Source organism: Chlamydotis macqueenii, chromosome W, assembly GCF_036417535.1.
Source record: "Chlamydotis macqueenii isolate bChlMac1 chromosome W, bChlMac1.mat, whole genome shotgun sequence".
NCBI classification, from domain to species: Eukaryota; Metazoa; Chordata; class Aves; order Otidiformes; family Otididae; genus Chlamydotis; species Chlamydotis macqueenii.
Genome location: NC_141592.1, coordinates 17,240,295 through 17,258,033, shown reverse-complemented (window position 1 = coordinate 17,258,033; position 17,739 = coordinate 17,240,295).

The following is a 17,739-nucleotide window of genomic DNA, read 5'->3' as shown; positions in this document are numbered from 1 at the left end:
TCCACAAACTCCATGTTCTTTGAGTAAGAGCATATCTAAAGCCATTCTATTTTGTAAAGTAATCTTTGAGGTTGCTTGTAACTGCAAATTTAAATCTCTAAATCCCTTTCTGGTCACATTGGCCAACCTTTCCACCTGTCCTGTTAATCGGTATAGCCAATCCCGATTCCTATATATTGCCAAAGGGGTCAGTAAAGATTTTAAGACCCAACTTATTCTAACTCCCGTAGAGGGTTCATTCCACTCCTCTTCAACATCTGTTGTTCTTTTAACTCGTTCTAATTTCAAATTTTCTAAAGGCCCCCTAAAAGGAGACTTTTTCCAAATTGAGCACAATGTTGGCATCTCCAACGTGATTTGTTTTACCTTTCCATCAAGAGGCAAATGAGTTGTCCATGTTCCATCACTCATTGCCAAACCAAATGTCCCGGACTTTGAATGGTCGATTTTCTACAACTAAATATTCTTCCTCTTTTGGGTTTATATGTTTCAGTCAATTGAAGATCATGTCAAAGTCCTCTGCACAAGCAGCCATATTTCAAGGCCGCCGTTAAAGGGGGAATATTTTAAACTGCCATGTCTACAGTACGGCAATTGTATATTTTCTCACATTTCCACCAAGATATTATATTTTCCTTTTCTCAGAATGAACTCCCTTTATCATTTACGGATGGCCAAGTTGTAAAAATTGACCCATCCCAGGTAAAGCACCAAGGAGTTTTGGCCATATATTGGAATTGAGATAACATAGTCATAGACCATACTGAATCCCAACTAACTGCCCTTTCTGGTAGTCTGGTTATCCTCATCACATTTCCATTCCATGACCAGTTGAGTTCTGTTTTTCTTCACTTGTTCATCATAAGTACAGTATCCTACATTATGGAATCTCTCTATTTTGGTAAAAACAAAGTTTAGTAATTTTTCGCAGTCTGCTCTACTTCCTGGAAACTTCCATTGTTTCTTAATATTTGTTACTTGTTCTTGCCATCCAATCACTGGTCTTTTTTTCACAGTGAGTAGTTGTATTTCTCTGTTCTAAAATAGTCAAATTCATTGTCAAAATTCTCTATGGAATGGATTCACCAACTGCCCTTGGTATAGGCAAACAGGCAGTAATTTGTGTCACATTCTGGAGATTGGCAAACCCTTTAATCAATCCTATAATCAAATTTTCTTCCTGGGTTTTCTTTGGGAGATAAATTAATTGTTCAGCTTGTCTCTTATTTATTTCCTTCATCTCATTTTGCCTTGGTACTATCTCACTTTTCTCCTTGTCTTCCATCCAACTCACCTTTACTTTGTCAGTATCCAATTCTGGAATTTGAGTAGAATTACATTCCAATCCCAAAGTACCTCCATAGTTTACTGTCATTTCTCGTTGTTCAGTTTTTGCCACAAACCAGGCTCCCACTAGCATTAATCTTCAAAACCATATCCGTTCTCCCCAGATTTCAAAATGATATGCCAGATTAGATGACACATTTCAAAGTCAATTTTGAAGTCTTAGGATCCCTACTGACCATTTTCCACGCTGGTGGTGCTCTCTTCACCCTAGTATAACGTATTCATAGAATCATAGAATCATAGAATCATAGAATCATAGAATAGTTAGAGTTGGAAGGGACCTTCAACGGTCATCTAGTCCAACCCCCCTGCAAGAAGCAGGGACATCCCTGACTAGGTCAGGTTGCTCAGAGCCTCATCCAGCCTGGCCTTGAACGATTCCAGGGATGGGGCATCCACCACCTCTCTGGGCAACCTGTTCCAGTGCTCTACAACTCTCATTGTAAAAAATTTTTTTTCTAATATCTAATCTAAACCTACCTCCTTCTAATTTAAACCCATTACCCCTTGTTCTATAACAACAGGCCCTACTGAACAGCTTCTCCCCATCCTTCCTGTAGGCCCCCTTGAGGTATTGGAAGACCGCTATCAGGTCTCCCCGGAGCCTCCTCTTCTCCAGGCTGAACAGCCCCAACTCTCTCAGCCTGTCCTCATAGAAGAGGTGCACCAGCCCTCTGATCATCTTTGTGGCCCTCCTCTGGACCCTTTCCAACTGGTCCATGTCCTTCTTGTGTTGGGGACTCCAGAACTGGACACAATACTCCAGGTGGGGTCTCACCAGGGCAGAGTAGAGGGGCAGAATCACCTCCCTCGACCTGCTGGCCACGCTCCTCTTGATGCAGCCCAGGATGCGGTTGGCCTTCTGGGCCGCAAGGGCGCATTGCCCACTCATGTTGAACCTCTCGTCTACCAACACTCCCAGGTCTTTCTCCTCAGGGCTGCTCTCGATCCAATCCCCGCCCAGCCTGTATTTGTGCTTGGGATTGCCACGACCCAGATGCAGGACCTTGCACTTGGCCTGGTAGAACTTCATGAGGTTGGCACGGGCCCACCTCTCCAGCCTGTCCAGGTCCCTCTGGATGGCATCCCTCCCTTCCAGCGAGTCGACGGCACCACACAACTTGGTGTCCTTGGCGAACTTGCTGAGGGTGCACTCTATCCCACTGTCCATGTCACCAACAAAGATGTTGAACAGGGCCGGGCCCAACACGGACCCCTGAGGGACGCCACTGGTGACCGGTCTCCACTTGGACATTGAGCCGTTGACCACCACTCTCTGAGTGCGGCCATCCAGCCAACTCCTTATCCACCGAGTGGTCCATCCATCGAACCCATGCCTCTCTAGTTTAGAGAGAAGGATGTCGTGCGGGACAGTGTCAAATGCCTTGCACAAGTCCAGGTAGATGATATCCGTTGCCCGTCCCTTGTCCACCGATGCTGTTACCCCGTCATAAAAGGCCACCAAATTGGTCAGGCACGATCTGCCCTTGGTGAAGCCATGTTGGCTGTCACCAACCACCTCCTTGCTCTCCATGTGCCTTAGCATGGTTTCCAGGAGAATTTGCTCCATGACCTTGCCAGGCACGGAGGTGAGGCTGACCGGCCTGTAGTTGCCCGGGTCTTCCTTACTCCCCTTTTTAAAAAAGGGGGTTATGTTCCCTCTCTTCCAGTCATCGGGGACCTCACCAGACCGCCACGATTTCTCAAATACGATAGCCAGTGGCTTGGCAACTTCATCCGCCAGTTCCCTCAGGACGCGCGGATGGATCTCATCAGGCCCCATGGACTTGTGCACCTTCAAGTTCCTTAAATGATCTCGAACCTGCTCTTCGAGCACTGTGGGCGGTTCTTCATCCTTGCAGTCCCTGCCTGTGCCTTCCACAGCTTGGGGGGGAGACAAGAGTTCTTATCAGTGAAGACTGAGGCAAAAAAGTCATTGAGTACCTCAGCCTTCTCCACATCCCGGGTAACCACGACACCCGTTACCTTCCGGAGGGGGCCTACATTCTCCTTGGATTTTCTTTTGTCCCCTACATACCTGTAAAAGCTTTTCTTGTTACTTTTTATATCCCTGGCCAGATTCGATTCCATCAGGGCTTTAGCCTTCCTCACCCTATCCCTGGCCGCTCGCACAGTCACTCGGTAGTCCTCCCAGGCTACCTGTCCCAGCTTCCACCCTCTATAGGCTTTCCTCTTCACTTTCAGTTGGTCCAGGAGCTCCTTGCTCATCCACGCTGGCCTCCTGGCCTTTTTGCCCGACTTTTTCTTCATCGGGATGCACCTCTGCTGAGCTTGGAGGAGGTGCTCCTTAAATATGGACCAACTTTCCTGGGCCCCTCTTCCCTCCAGGGCCGCCTCCCATGGCACTTTGCCCATCAGGTCCCTGAAGAGGCCGAAGTCCGCCTTCCTGAAATCTAGGGCAGAGAGCTTACTGTGCAGTTTCCTTGCCGCCCCGTGGATCTTGAACTCCACCGCGTCATGGTCACTGCAGCCAAGGCTGTCCATCAGTTTCACGTCCCCCACCAGCCCCTCCCTGTTGGTGAGCACAAGGTCCAGCATGGCACCCCTCCTTGTCGGCTCCTCTATCGCCTGCAGGAGGAAGTTATCATCCACGCATTCCAGGAACCTCCTGGACTGCCTGTGCCCTGCCGTGTTGTCTCTCCAACAGATGTCAGGGTGGTTCAAGTCCCCCATGAGGACCAGGGCTCGTGACCGCTGTGAGGCTGCTCCTATCTGGCTATAGAGCGCCTCGTCCGCTCTGTCTTCCTGGCCAGGCGGCCTGTAACAGACCCCCACCGTAACATCCCCCGTCCGTCCCTGTCCTATGATCTTAACCCATAAGCTCTCTGTCAGCTCCTCCCCCATCCCCAGGCAGTGCTCCACGCACTCCAGCCGGTTGCTGACATAGAGAGCGACACCCCCTCCTCGTCTTCCCTGCCTGTCTTTTCTAAAAAGCCTGTACCCCTCCATGTTGACGCTCCAGTTGTAAGAGTCGTCCCACCACGTCTCCGTGATGCCAACAAGGTCGTAGCCCTGCTCGCGTGCACGCATCTCCAGTTCTTCCTGTTTATTTCCCATGCTGCGTGCGTTGGCATAGAAACACTTCAGCAGGGCCCCCGATAAAACCAACTTGCTGGCTGGAGTGACAGGTGTTCTTTTGTATCGCAGATTAGGTTTATTTGCACCTACCTGCGATCCTTCCCTGACTTCTGGGCGCTTGGTGCTGGCACTGGCGCCATGCCGATAGCCGTGTGCTGAACTGTGCTCCCCCTCCCCCAGCAACACTAGTTTAAAGCCCTCCGGACAAGTCTGGCAAGCCTACGTCCAAGCACACTCTTCCCATTCTCGTTTAGGTGTACGCCATCCGGCCCTAGCAGCCCGGGCTTCTCAAAGCACGCCCCATGGTCAAGATACCCAAAGCCCTGGCTGTAACACCACTCCCTGAGCCACGAGTTGACTTGCCAGATACACCTGGCCCTTTCAGGCCCCTGCCCTTTGACCGGGAGGATAGAGGAGAATACCACTTGAGATGGTGAATACCACTTGCTTCAGATTCAGCAATTTTAATGGTACTTGAAAGGGTCCTTTCCAGTGCTCCTGAAGAGGTTCAGAAGTCCATGTCTTCACATAGACATCATCTCCTGGTTGGAAATCATGTACTGGATTCTCCAAAGACAGAAGCCTGTTCCAAACAATCACACTTTGAAGCGCAGTTAAAGTTTTTCCTAAGGAAAGCAGATAGTTATATAAATCTTGTTTTCCTTTTAAATGTAGATTTAAATTTGGTTCAGGAGATTCATAAGATTTTCCACACAGTAATTCATAAGGACTGATCAATGTTCCACTTTTGAGTTGAAGCCGAATCCATAATAGAGCCAACGGAAGTGCCTGAGGCCATTTCAAATTAGTTTCCTGACATATTTTACTAATTTGTCTTTTTAATGTTTCATTCATTCTTTCTACTTTTCCACTGGATTGTGGCCTCCAAGGTGTATGTAAGTCCCAAGTGATTCCCAACATTTTACTGACACCCTGCACTACTTCTGCAACAAAATGTGAACCCCTATCTGAAGAAATTCCAATAGGTACCCCAAATCTCGAGATGACTTCCTGCAATAGCCATTTAATGACTTCTTTTGCTTGGTTGGTTCAACAGGGAAAGGCTTCTGGCCATCCTGTAAAAGTATCAACCCCTACCAGAATGTATCGATATCCATTGTGTCAGGGTAGTTCTGAAAAATCTAATTGCCAATAATCTCCTGGTTCCATTCTTGATTTTAATATTCCAATTTGAACCTTTTTCTTTATCACTGGGCTGGTTTTCAAACATATTTCACATTTTGCAGTTGTCATTTTAGCTATTTCTAGCATTTTTATTGATACTAAGTGTCTCCTTAGGAGAGTTACTAATGTTTCTGCTCCCCAATGGCATTCCTTATGTTTTCTCTGCATTATTTCCCTCATTATTTGTGGTGGGATTGCTACTTGACCCTTTGGTGTCACCCATCATCCTGCCAAATTTTTCTTTGCATTTAATAATTTTCCCAGTTTCTCATCTTCCTCAGAATATTAGGGTTTATCTCTTGGTAGAGCAATAGACTTAGTAGGGATCAATGCCATTTGTAAGGCATCTCTTTTTGCTACTCTCCTAGCTGCTCTATCTGCCAACTTATTTCCTATAATTTCTTTTGTATTTCCTGATTGATGTGCTTTACAGTGCATGATTGCCATCTGAGTTGGCTTTTGGACTGCTTGTATTAATTGTAAAATTTCTTCCTTGTATTTAATACTTGTTCCTTGAGAGGATGATAACCCTCTTTCTTCCCACAGAATTCCATGGACATGTACTACACCAAAGGCATATTTTGAATCAGTCCAAATATTTCCTTCCTTCTCTGTGCTTAGCTCTAATGCCCTTGTCAAGGCAATCAGTTCTACCTTGCACAACTTCAGCTCAAAAAGCAAAGAATTGGCTTTTATAACAGAATTTTCAGTTGTCACCGCATATCTTGCGTAACGAATTCCCTTTTGCACAAAGCTGCTGCCATCTGTATACAGCTCCCAATCAGGATCATCCAGCGGTTTATCTCTTAAGTCCTCTTGACTGGAATAAACATGTTCAATGGTCACCAGACAATCATGTTCTGGTTGTCCTTCTTCCTGTACAGGACTCAAAAAGACTGCAGGATTCACCAGGTTAGTTGTTTTCAGAATCACATCATCTTGTTCTGTCAGAACTACCTGGTACTTCATCATTCTGCTAGGGGACAGCCAACGACCTCCTTTTGTTCTAAAACAGTGATTACCATATGTGGTACGTATACTGTTGTCATTCTTCCCAGAGTTAGTTTTCGAGCTTTATGTGTTAAAATCACTGTACCAGCAACTGCTCGGAGGCAAGTAGGCCATCCTTAACTTACAGTGTCTAGCTGTTTGGAGAAGTTGTATCGGTATGGAGGGGTATAGGCTTTTTAGAAAGGACAGGCAGGGGAGATGAGGAGGGGGTGTCGCTCTCTATGTCAACAACCAGCTGGAGTGTGTGGAGCTCCACCTGGGGATGGAGGAGGAGCTGACAGAGAGCTTATGGGTCAAGATTAGAGGATGGGGACGGACAGGGGACGTTACGGTGGGGGTCTGTTACAGGCCGCCTGGCCAGGAGGACAGAGCGGACAAGGCGCTCTATAGGCAGATAGGAGCAGCCTCGCGGTCACAAGCCCTGGTCCTCATGGGGGACTTAACTACCCTGACATCTGTTGGAGAGACAACACGGCAGGACACAGGCAGTCCAGGAGGTTCCTGGAATGCGTGGACAACAACTTCCTCCTGCAGGCGATAGAGGAGCCGACAAGGAGGGGTGCCATGCTCGACCTTGTGCTCACCAACAGGGAGGGACTGGTGGGGGATGTGAAACTAAAGGACAGCCTTGGCTACAGCAACCACGACACAGTGGAGTTCAAGATCCATGGGGCAGCGAGGAAGCTACGCAGCAAGCTCTCTGCCCTGGGCTTCAGGAGGGCAGACTTTGGGCTTTTCAGGGACCTGATGGGCAAAGTGCCATGGGAGGCGGCCCTGGAGGGAAGAGGGGCCCAGGAAAGTTGGTCAATGTTCAAGGAGCACCTCCTCCAAGCTCAGCAGAGGTGCATCCTGACGAAGAACAAGTCAGGCAAAAAGGCCAGGAGGCCCGTGTGGATGAGCAAGGAGCTCCTGGATCAACTGAAAGTAAAGAAGGAAGCCTATAGAGGGTGAAAGCGAGGACAGGTAACCTGGGAGGTCTACAAAGAGGCTGTGCGAGTGGCCAGGTGAGGCAGGCTAAAGCCCTGACAGAACTGAATCTGGCCAGGGATGTCAAAAACAACAAGAAAGGCTTCTATAGTTATGTAGGGGACAAAAGGAGGTCCAGGAAGAATGTAGGCCCCCTCCAGAAGGAAATGGGTGACCTGGTTACCCGGGACATGGAGAAGGCTGAGGTCCTTAATAACTTTTTTGCCTCAGCCTTCACCAATAAGGGCTCTTGTCACACCACCCAAGTTGTGGAAGGTACAAGCAGGGACTGGGAGAATGAAGAACTGCTCATTATAGCAGAAGAGCAGGTTTGAGACCATCAGAGGAACCTGAAGGTGCACAAGTCCATGGGACCTGATGAGATGCATCCGCGGGTCCTGAGGGAACTGGTGGAGGAAGTTGCCAAGCCACTGGCCATCGTATTTGAGCAGTCATGGCGGTCTGGTGAGGTCCTCGATGACTGAAAGAGGGGAACCATAACTCCCATTTTTAAAAAGGGGAACAAGGAAGACCTGGGCAACTACAGGCTGGTCAGCCTCACCTCTGTGCCTGGCAAGGTCATGAAGCAGATTCTCCTGGAAACCATGCTAAGGCATGTAGAGAATATCCTCGCTGAACAAGGGCATAATGTGCTATCTGAGGCCTGTCTGCACAACCCGGCTTGCCGTTACAGTACCAGTGACCTTCAGGTCTTCTTGAAGGGCAAGTAAGTGGTAAACAGCCGTGTTGAAATCAGGAAAGAGGATGTTGAACAGGATGCGCTAACCGCAAGCAGGGGAGGAGAATAAGACGTAGATGCTTGTGCTTATTTGCATATATCCAATCAGTCACACAGTATCAGCGTGTGCTGCAAACCCTGTACCCAATAGTAATAAGCCTACCCCCGCGTGCAACCCTGAAAATCCTATAACTGTGTGAGCAAAGCCCTCAATAAACGAAGATCATGCTTACCTCCATGAGGAGTTCGTGATTATTCCGTTCTGGTCTTCCGACAAAGGCACATGGGGAGCAAGGAGGTGGTTGGTGACAGCCAACATGGCTTCACCAAGGGCAGATTGTGTCTGAGCAATTTGGTGGCCTTCTATGACAGGGTGACAGCATCGGTGGACAAGGGACGAGCAACAGACATCATCTACCTGGACTTGTGCAAGGCATTTGACACTGTCCCGCATGACATCCTTCTCTCTAAAGTAGAGAGACATGGGTTTGATGGACAAACCACTCGGTGGATAGGTAATTGGCTGGATGGCCGCACTCAGAGAGTGGTGGTCAATGGCTCAATGTTCAAGTGGAGACTGGTGACGAGTGGCGTCCCTCAGGGGTCCGTGTTGGGCCTGGCCCTGTTCAACATCTTTGTTGGCAACATGGACAGTGGGATGGAGTGCACCCTCAGCAAGTTTGTCGATGACACCAAGCTGCATGGTGCCGTTGAGAAGCTGTAGGGGAGGGATGCCATCCAGAGGGACCTTGACAGGCTGGAGAGGTGGGCCCGTGCCAACCTCATGAAGTTCAACCAGGCCAAGTGCAAGGTCCTGCACCTGGGTCATGGCAATCCCAGGCACAAATACAGGCTGGGCGGAGAATGGATTGAGAGCAGCCCTGAGGAGAGGGACTTGGGAGTGCTGGTGGATGAGAAGCTCAACATGAGCAGGCAAAGCGCCCTTGCAGCCCAGAAGGCCAACCGCATCCTGGGCTGCATCAAGAGGAGTGTGGCCAGCAGGTCAAGGGAGGTGATTCTGCCCCTCTACTCTGCCCTGGTGAGACCCCACCTGGAGTACTGTGTCCAGTTCTGCAGCCCCCAACATAAGAAGGACATGGACCAGTTGGAGAAGGTCCAGAGGAGGGCCACGAAAATGATCAGAGGGCTGGAGCACCTCTCCTATGAGGACAGGCTGAGAGAGTTGGGGCTGTTCAGCCTGGAGAAGAGGAGGCTCTGGGGAGACCTTATAGTTGTCCTCCAGTACCTCAAGGGGGCCTACAGGAAAGATAAGGAGAAACTCTTCAGTAGGGCCTATTGTGATAGGACAAGGGGTAATGGTTTTAAAATAAAGGGAGGTAGATTTAGATTGGATATTAGGAAGAAATTTTTTACAATGAGGGTGGTAGAACACTGGACCAGGTGTGCCCAGAGAGGTGGTGGATGCCCCATCCCTGAAAATATTCCAGGCCAGGCTGGATGAGGCTCTGAGCAACCTGATCTAGTCGGGGATGCCCCTGCTCCTTGCAGGGGGGTTGGACTAGATGACCTTTAAAGGTCCCTTCCAACCCTAAGCATTCTATGATTGTATGATTTTAAGTACCCCACCGGTCTTTTCCAGCTCCCCATTTTCTGGGTCAGCACTCCAAGTGCGAGATGTTGCCTTTCATGAACAAACAACTGGAAGTCCTTGGTTAAATGTGCATGTTTCAGTGCTGGTGCAGCCATCAAAGCCTGTTTTAAGTCTCGAAAGGCTCTTCATTGCTCCGGATGCCATACAAATGGTATGACCTTTTGGGCTTCATATAACGGTTTAGCTATTAGACAGTAATTCATTATCCCAAGTTGGCACCACCCAGCCATTCCCTAAAAGGCTCTTAATTCATGAACAGTCTTTGTCTCAGGGATATTACAGATCACTTCCTTACGGTCTGTTCCCAATTGTCCTTGTCCTTTGGAAATTTCTAAGCCCAGATATATTACAGTCTGGTTCACTATTTGAGCCTTATTTCTAGATGCTTTATAGCCATTTAGTCCAAGAAAATTTAAATGATCTATTGTTACCTTTATGCAGGTCGATCTTTCTTCCATTACAATCAAAATGTCGTCTACATATTGCAGAAGCAGGTGTCCAGGTTTAGGTTTTGATTCATTTCATTTCCACTGTTCAAGTTATCTCGCCAATTGGTTGCCATAAATTGTTGGACTGTTCTTAAATCCTTGTGGTAGTCTTGTCCATGTTAGCTGCGTTTTTCGTCCTGTGTGTGGATTTTCCCACTCAAAAGCAAATAATTTTCGACTTTTCTTTTCTAAGGGTATATAAAAGAAAGTGTCCTTCAAATCAAGCACTGTAAACCACTGATGATTCTCTCTCAGCGCTGTTAAAAGTGTGTATGGATTTGCAACTACAGGATATATGTCTTTAACTATCTGATTGATGGCTCTTAAATCTTGAACTAATCGATATTCACCTGAAGGTTTTCTTACTGGTAAAATTGGAGTATTATATTCTGATTCACACTCTTAAAGAATCCCATATGCCGGCTCTCTTGCCAGCAAACCAACCCAGGACGCACTGGAGCCCTGCCCCGGCAAAAGCAGGGCATCACACGGATAACATCAAGCTAAGCCTTCAATTTAATACTGCGCAATACAGGGTTAAATACCCATACACCCGCTATGCACGCGAACGCACCCGCCCCCTGCGCCCATGGACTTATTTGTGCCCAGCACGTACATGGACGCACCTGCCCCTACACTCATGGGCTTATCCGTGCCCACCACGTACATGGACTCACCTGCCCCCTGCACTTGTGGACTCATCCACGTCCAGTGCGTGAATCGCCACGGACCGCCCCGCCTGCATACATGCAGCCCTGCTAACGTTACCCTACAATTCCCCCCTCTGGCGAACCCCTCTCTCCCCCCTCTTAAGCACATTAGCTGTGCGCCCTGATGTAGTATTCTCTGTATCATTTTGTAGGCAGTGAAAGAGTACTGACTAGACGTTGCTGCATGTGTGGCCAGCACATGCAACAAGGCCTGTCAAATATGTGCTCTGCAGGCTAACAGCGGTTCTGTTTTGTAAAGTAGCGTAGTGTATAGAATCTACATCAGTTAACAGCGTTGATAGTACCAATGCAGTTGTATGCGTTTGCTTAGCAAGCCAACAGCCCAATTTATTTAGAGTAGCTAATACCTGGGCACTTGCCACACCAGGTGTAAAGACTGAAGCAGCAATAGTTTTACTTAGTTTCCAAAACTCTGTATTATCTTGGCAATCAGATTCAAAACTATGTGTACTCGTTTAGGTCTTTTATGCTGTCTGGATTTTGATATGTGCTCGCGTGATTACACCATGCTGTGTCGTTGCAATGTATAGGTCTTAAAGCATTTACAATCATTACCCCTCTAGAAACATTAGCTCCTGAATAGTTAAAGGAAATAGGCAGAAGTCCATCTTCAGTGATCCCAAAAGTTCCATCTTTTGTAATTTAGCACTCAGCACTCGCGGCTGCTGTTGTTTTACACAGAGTTGCCATCCTACTGCTATCTGATCTGGCAGATTGACCAAGCATGTTCTGAAAGGCTTATTTGAAGATGATACAGATGCGCCCCACCCTGTGGCACCAGCGATACTTACCCACACGTTTGTTCTTTCCGTGACTGATGTCCATGGAGCTGCCATACAGCTTGTTAGCACTCCGATGAACGCAAGGCAGCTTGGAGCGCTGGTCATACCCATCGAGCAGGGATCCACTTGTACACTGCTCCTGTAGAGACAAAAGCATATCCTTTCCCCCACGTCATAAGAGGGAATGGTCCTTCCCAATTACCTGTTTCCAGATTATTATTTTCGCTCCAACATTTTTTGTTTTTTAAACTGGTCATACAACAAAGGATTATTAATTTCCTTTAACATTGTCCATTCAGTGCATTGTATTACATTGACCACATAGGCAGAATCTGAGACAATATTGAGGGATTCATCTTTTCACTTATACAAAGTTCGTACATTGAAGGAGATGGTAACCCCTGTTGCAAAGGTCCCATATCCTCAATTACCAAATTTACTGCCCTTAAATCCTTTAAGAGTCGTCATTTACCCAATTTGTCTGTATTACAAACACAGGTGTATTGTAGGAACTGTCTGTTGGCTTTAGATGTCCAAGTTGTAATCGCTTCTCAACCAACTCATTCAAATGTTGCAGCTTTTCTCTTGCTAAAGGCCACTGGTCAACTCAGACGGGAGTATCTGTAACCATGGCAGTTTTTGGGTAAGCTGCCCCCGCCCCGCCGGATGCGGGGGAGGGTGGGGTGGGGGGCGCGCCTGGCAGCGGCCGCGGCAAGAAATCCTTAAAGCCACCGTCACAGGCAAAACAGACTCGACCTGGGGAAAACTATCTATTACCAAAACCAAAGCAGGACAAAGAGAAAGGGAACAAGACAACCTCTCCCCACACCCCCCCCCCATGCTGAATCATTCTAGCCTAAAGTTGAAATTTCCAAAACAAAACATAAAAATTTCTTAAACCACTGATCTATAGTTCTATTAAGTACATAGCCAAAAGTCTTATGCTGTATTCCCGAGTAAACTGATGGGTGTGTTTCCCAAGTAATTAAATTGAAAGCATCATAGAAAAAAATAAATGTTTTTCAAATCAAAAGGCACAGTCAATAACAAATAATTAGCAATTATCTGCTTCATTTCATCTATCTGGAGCTGCTTTGCCGCAGGCACTTGTTCTGCCAACTCCACCTTTGCATTCAGCTGTTCCACCACAACTTTATCCGCTCTGTGCAGTTCTTTGTGTTTCATTTCATCAATGGTTTTCATTGCCTTGGTGAGTTCAGGAAGGAGTTTGCTATTTGTATGCTGCAAGCTACTATATCTCACCTTTTCTTCATGTGCCTTGGCTTGTTCCAGCTTGACCTCTGCCTGCATGCTCTCCACCTGAAGTTCCAGCTTCTTGATGGTGTATATTAGCTGCTGCTTCTCCTCCAGTTCTGATGCAGCAGCTGAGCTTTTTCTTTCCAGTACTTGGCACTTTTCTTGAAGCTGCTTCTGAATCAATTCTGCTTCTTTTACCTTCTCATGGGCTTCCTGAAGCTCTTGAAACAGAGCACAAACTTGCAAACTCAGAGTTTCTACTTCACTGCCAACAGCCTCTGAACTCTCCTCTGCTTGCTGTTCAGTTTGTGTCCCACTCTTCAGGCAGTCGCTGGTTTTCTTCTCCAGTTTTGACAGTCTCTCTTTGTGATTCTGCAGCTCCTTCTCAAGTTCTTCCCTCTTCTGAGTTTCATTTCTAAGGCAGTAGAGCAGTTGGCTTACAATTAGCTCCTCAGATTGCAGATTCTTTGATTCGTCGACAGTTTTGCTCCTGCCGTAGATATCAATGTTACTGGTCATTTCACCACTATTCTCTTGATGTTCCTTTGCAGTTCTATTTATTTCTCCTTCGTTCATCCCAATCTCCACAAAGGAATCCTCTGCTGAGATGTTCAGCTTGACCTGCAGTTCTGAAATGATGCCTAGCATATTGGCCTTCTCAGCCTGGAGCCGTTGCACCTGGGATATCAGCTGCCTCATTTCCTTCTCAGGAGCCATGCAGCCCTCCATTTCAGCTCCTTCTCTTTCCTTTAAGTTCTGAAGGTGGTGTTGTAGCTTTTCATTTTCCATGCACTTGTCTAGCAAGCACTGCTTAACTTCCTTAAACTTTAACTCATAAAATTCTCGTTCTTCTTTCTGCTTCTCTCGACAGATGGAAAGTTCCTCGTACCGGTCCTTCACAGCTTGGTTATGCAACTTCATGGCTTCTTTTAACTCATTGCTCTCAGTGATGAGTTCTTTCATCTGCTGTACCATTTCTTCTTGGGTGTAGGTGCTAAGGGCTGAGGCAGCCATGCTGTCCGTTCCGTTTTCCGTTTTTCTCTTGGGATGCTCTCCATTTTCATCAGGATGGCTTTTCAGCTTGCTGGACATCTCTGAAGCATATACCCAGATCTGCCGAGTCACCGGGCGAGCCCGCCCACGGCAACCGTGACAGAAACCGGCCTGCGCCCGCCGTTTCTCCCGGCACCGGGCTCGCCTGAGCGGCAACCACTGCCGAGCCTCTCCCCGCTCGCCCCCCTCACAGCTCGCCCGCGGCAGCCGCGGTCCCGACTCAGCTGACTGCCCTCTGGCCAAGCATGGCTGCAGACACTGTTTGGCAAGATGTCCACCCCGCCCACATCGAAAACATCTCCTGTTCTGTCCACCTGTAAGTTCTATCCCCTGATCGGTCCCCGAAGGACACTGCCACTTGAAATGTCCTACAGCCCCACAACCAAAGCAGGTGGGGCCCGCGGGGGGTGATCGCATAGCAGAAACTGCTGCAATGAGTGGTTTTGATTGCTGCAATACTTCTGCCTCCATAACCCGCTTCATCATCTGCGCCACACCCGCGTCCCCAGGCAATTGCGCTAAAACTTGTTGAGTTACCTCATTTGCATTCTGTTTAGCTAACTCTTTCGTGACTATAGGTTTCACATTCTCTGGTAAATCAGAATTCTCAATCGCCTTCTGTAGCCTTTCCAAGAAAGAGGTATACGACTCCCCTACGCTCTGCCTCACCTGAGTGTACGGCTGCCTTTTGCCCTCATATTTACCCATTTTTGCGAATGCCACCCGTGCGGCGGCGTGGATATCCCTGCCCCTGCCAGCAAACCAACCCAGGACGCACCGGAGCCCCGCCCCGGGGAAAGCAGGGCATCACATGGATACCGTCAAGCTAAGCCTTCAATTTAATGCTGCACAACACAGGGTTAAATACCCGTACACCCGCTATGCACGAGAACGCACCCGCCCCCTGTGCCCATGGATCTATCCGTGCCCGCCACGCATCTGCCCCTGTGCCCATGGACTTATCCATGTCCAGTGCATGAATCGCCACAGACCGCCCCTCCTGCATACATGCAGCCCTGCTAACGTTACCCCACAAATTCATGTTGTCCTGCGAACCTGAATGCAGAGCTGATTCTGAGAAATTTAGCCCTACCCCTACGTATGCGCCCAGACCCAGGCCAGAAAAACAGAGGGGCCCAGAGATGGTATTGGGCATGCATATCACTGCCAGGTGAGGGGTGTGGCCAAGCAAACCTGCTCTTGGAATATGTGACATGATTCTTGGAAGGACAATGAATATGCAATAAAACGAACAATAAAAGGAAAGAAACAACCAACATCAGAAAGGAACGTTCCCCTACTGAGTGAACTGGTCTGTTGGGACGCCGCAGCTCCGTGGTGGCAGCTATTGCAACTTTTTTCCCTCTTTCCTTTCTTTCTCTCTTTCTCTTGCATTTGCGAACTTGTTGTCGGGTAAATAAAGTTACCTGGCGCTTGACTCTGTTTTGAGTCTTAATTCTGTTCCCGAGAATACGAGCAAAACCTCGCTTTGGTGTGTGAGAGGTTGGTCCAGCCGCCCCTAGCCTCCCAGACTCGTCTGAGGTCGGCTAGAACACAAGGGGACCTTCCTCTCATCCAAAATCGGAGCGTGACAGGAGCACTCCAATAAACATGCGTTAATCACTGTCTGCAGGACAAAAAAAACTTTCTGTAAGGAAAAAGTTGTTGCAGCTTATGGTTCTAGTTGAATTTCTTTACAGATAGCTTTTCCAATAAAGAAGATGTATTTTTGTTCTTGGAAACTATATAGTTTTAGTAAGAGAATAATGACATGGTAGAAATAAAAAGTGGAGGTCCAGTAACTGATTAATAGAATGAATCTAATGGAATTACTGGAGAGAACATGCTACTTCCTAGTTTGTGAATTTGCAAAACAAAATTTTCATGAAGACCTAAACCAAAACAGCGTATGAAAATGGTGTAGAGTCCTTTTTCAAAAGGGTTGTTACTCTACAATTTATACTATATAGCTGAAAAATTCTATTATTCCTACATTGGCAAGATATAAGCCAAACTTTTACAGTGTAACACAAAGAATTTTTAATTCACAGAATACTTAAATACTTGTGATAACACAATGAAACAGTAGGATTCAAATTTTCAGTTCCATAAGAGGTATGCATTGCACACTTACCACAACCGAGATGCAAAACCATACCAAGCCAATGGAAGGATTTGAAAGCCAAGACCAAGAAAAATTGTATTTTTGTTCCCTATTGACCTCATCAAGATACTGAAAAATGCACTTTACAAGAGAAATTATTTCACCCAAAACTGGGTTTTTGTTGTTAAAAATTAATTATTAAAATAATTTCACCTTTTACAAATTCCAGCTGCTAAGGAAATTCACAAGATTTGTGCTGCTACTTTTCATGTTTTAAATTCCAAATGTGGATATTGAGGGCAACAAATATCAGAAGCCATGGGATTGAGAAATAAGGGACTTTCTAAGAGAAGGAAAGCAAGATTGAGGACACCTGGTGGTGGTTAGAGGGTCTATGGGTATAAAAGAACAGAAACAGTAATAATAGCTGGCTCTCTGCTTGGCATGGTGGTGGGGGTCTGGGATTATGCTCCAACATTGATGCAGCAACAGGTGGGATTGAACCATTCTGTTACTAGACAACTACAGGTTTGAAGCCTGCACAGCTAATTCATTACCTCAATTAAGGGAGGTAAGCAACTGGGAACAATGGGAAGCATAGTGTCAAAGGCGCAGAGGTTATTTCTGGTGTGGTGTGTAATGTCTGAGAATAATGTGCAGAAAGGGGTTGTGATAGCACCCCTTATTCTGTCCTCTCCTCCATTTGAGACTGATAGCGAGTTGGAAAATTCCTTTGATCCAGGCCTGAAAAAGAAGCAGGGTTTTTTCCCATTCTACCCTGATAATTTGCAGAAAGGTTGCTCCTCAGCTAATTTAACAGCTCTGGTGATGACCACAGAATTGGTTGATTGGTGGAAAGAGGTTTGGAAGCAAGCTGCTATGGAAGGTGACATAGAATTGTTGAAGGCTCTGGCCATGCCTGTGATACTGCAGCCCAATGGCCCTGCTCAGTGGGAAGGGTTTCAATTTGCACTGGTGAAATAAATCTGATGTAGTGTAAAGGAGGAGGAACTTATTATGCTGTATATGAGGGGATTAATTCAATCAGTCTTTAATACAACTCTAATGCTACCTAATGGTTGTTGCACATAGGTGCAAATTATCCTTACTTCCACCCAAAGAATGTTGTGACAACAATTGTGGACAGACCACTATGAACGAGCATTGCTTGAGAATTTGAACCGGCAGCCGGGTGACCCTTTGTATGCTGTCAGGGTTGATGTATTAATGGGAGAGGGTGCATTCACGCTACATGATGCACAGTTGCGAATCATCCGTGAAGCTTTAGTATAGAGTCAGAATGCTGCTTTATGGGCCCTTTAAACCCTCCCTGATGAGAGTGGTACTGTGACAAAGTCCTTTGCA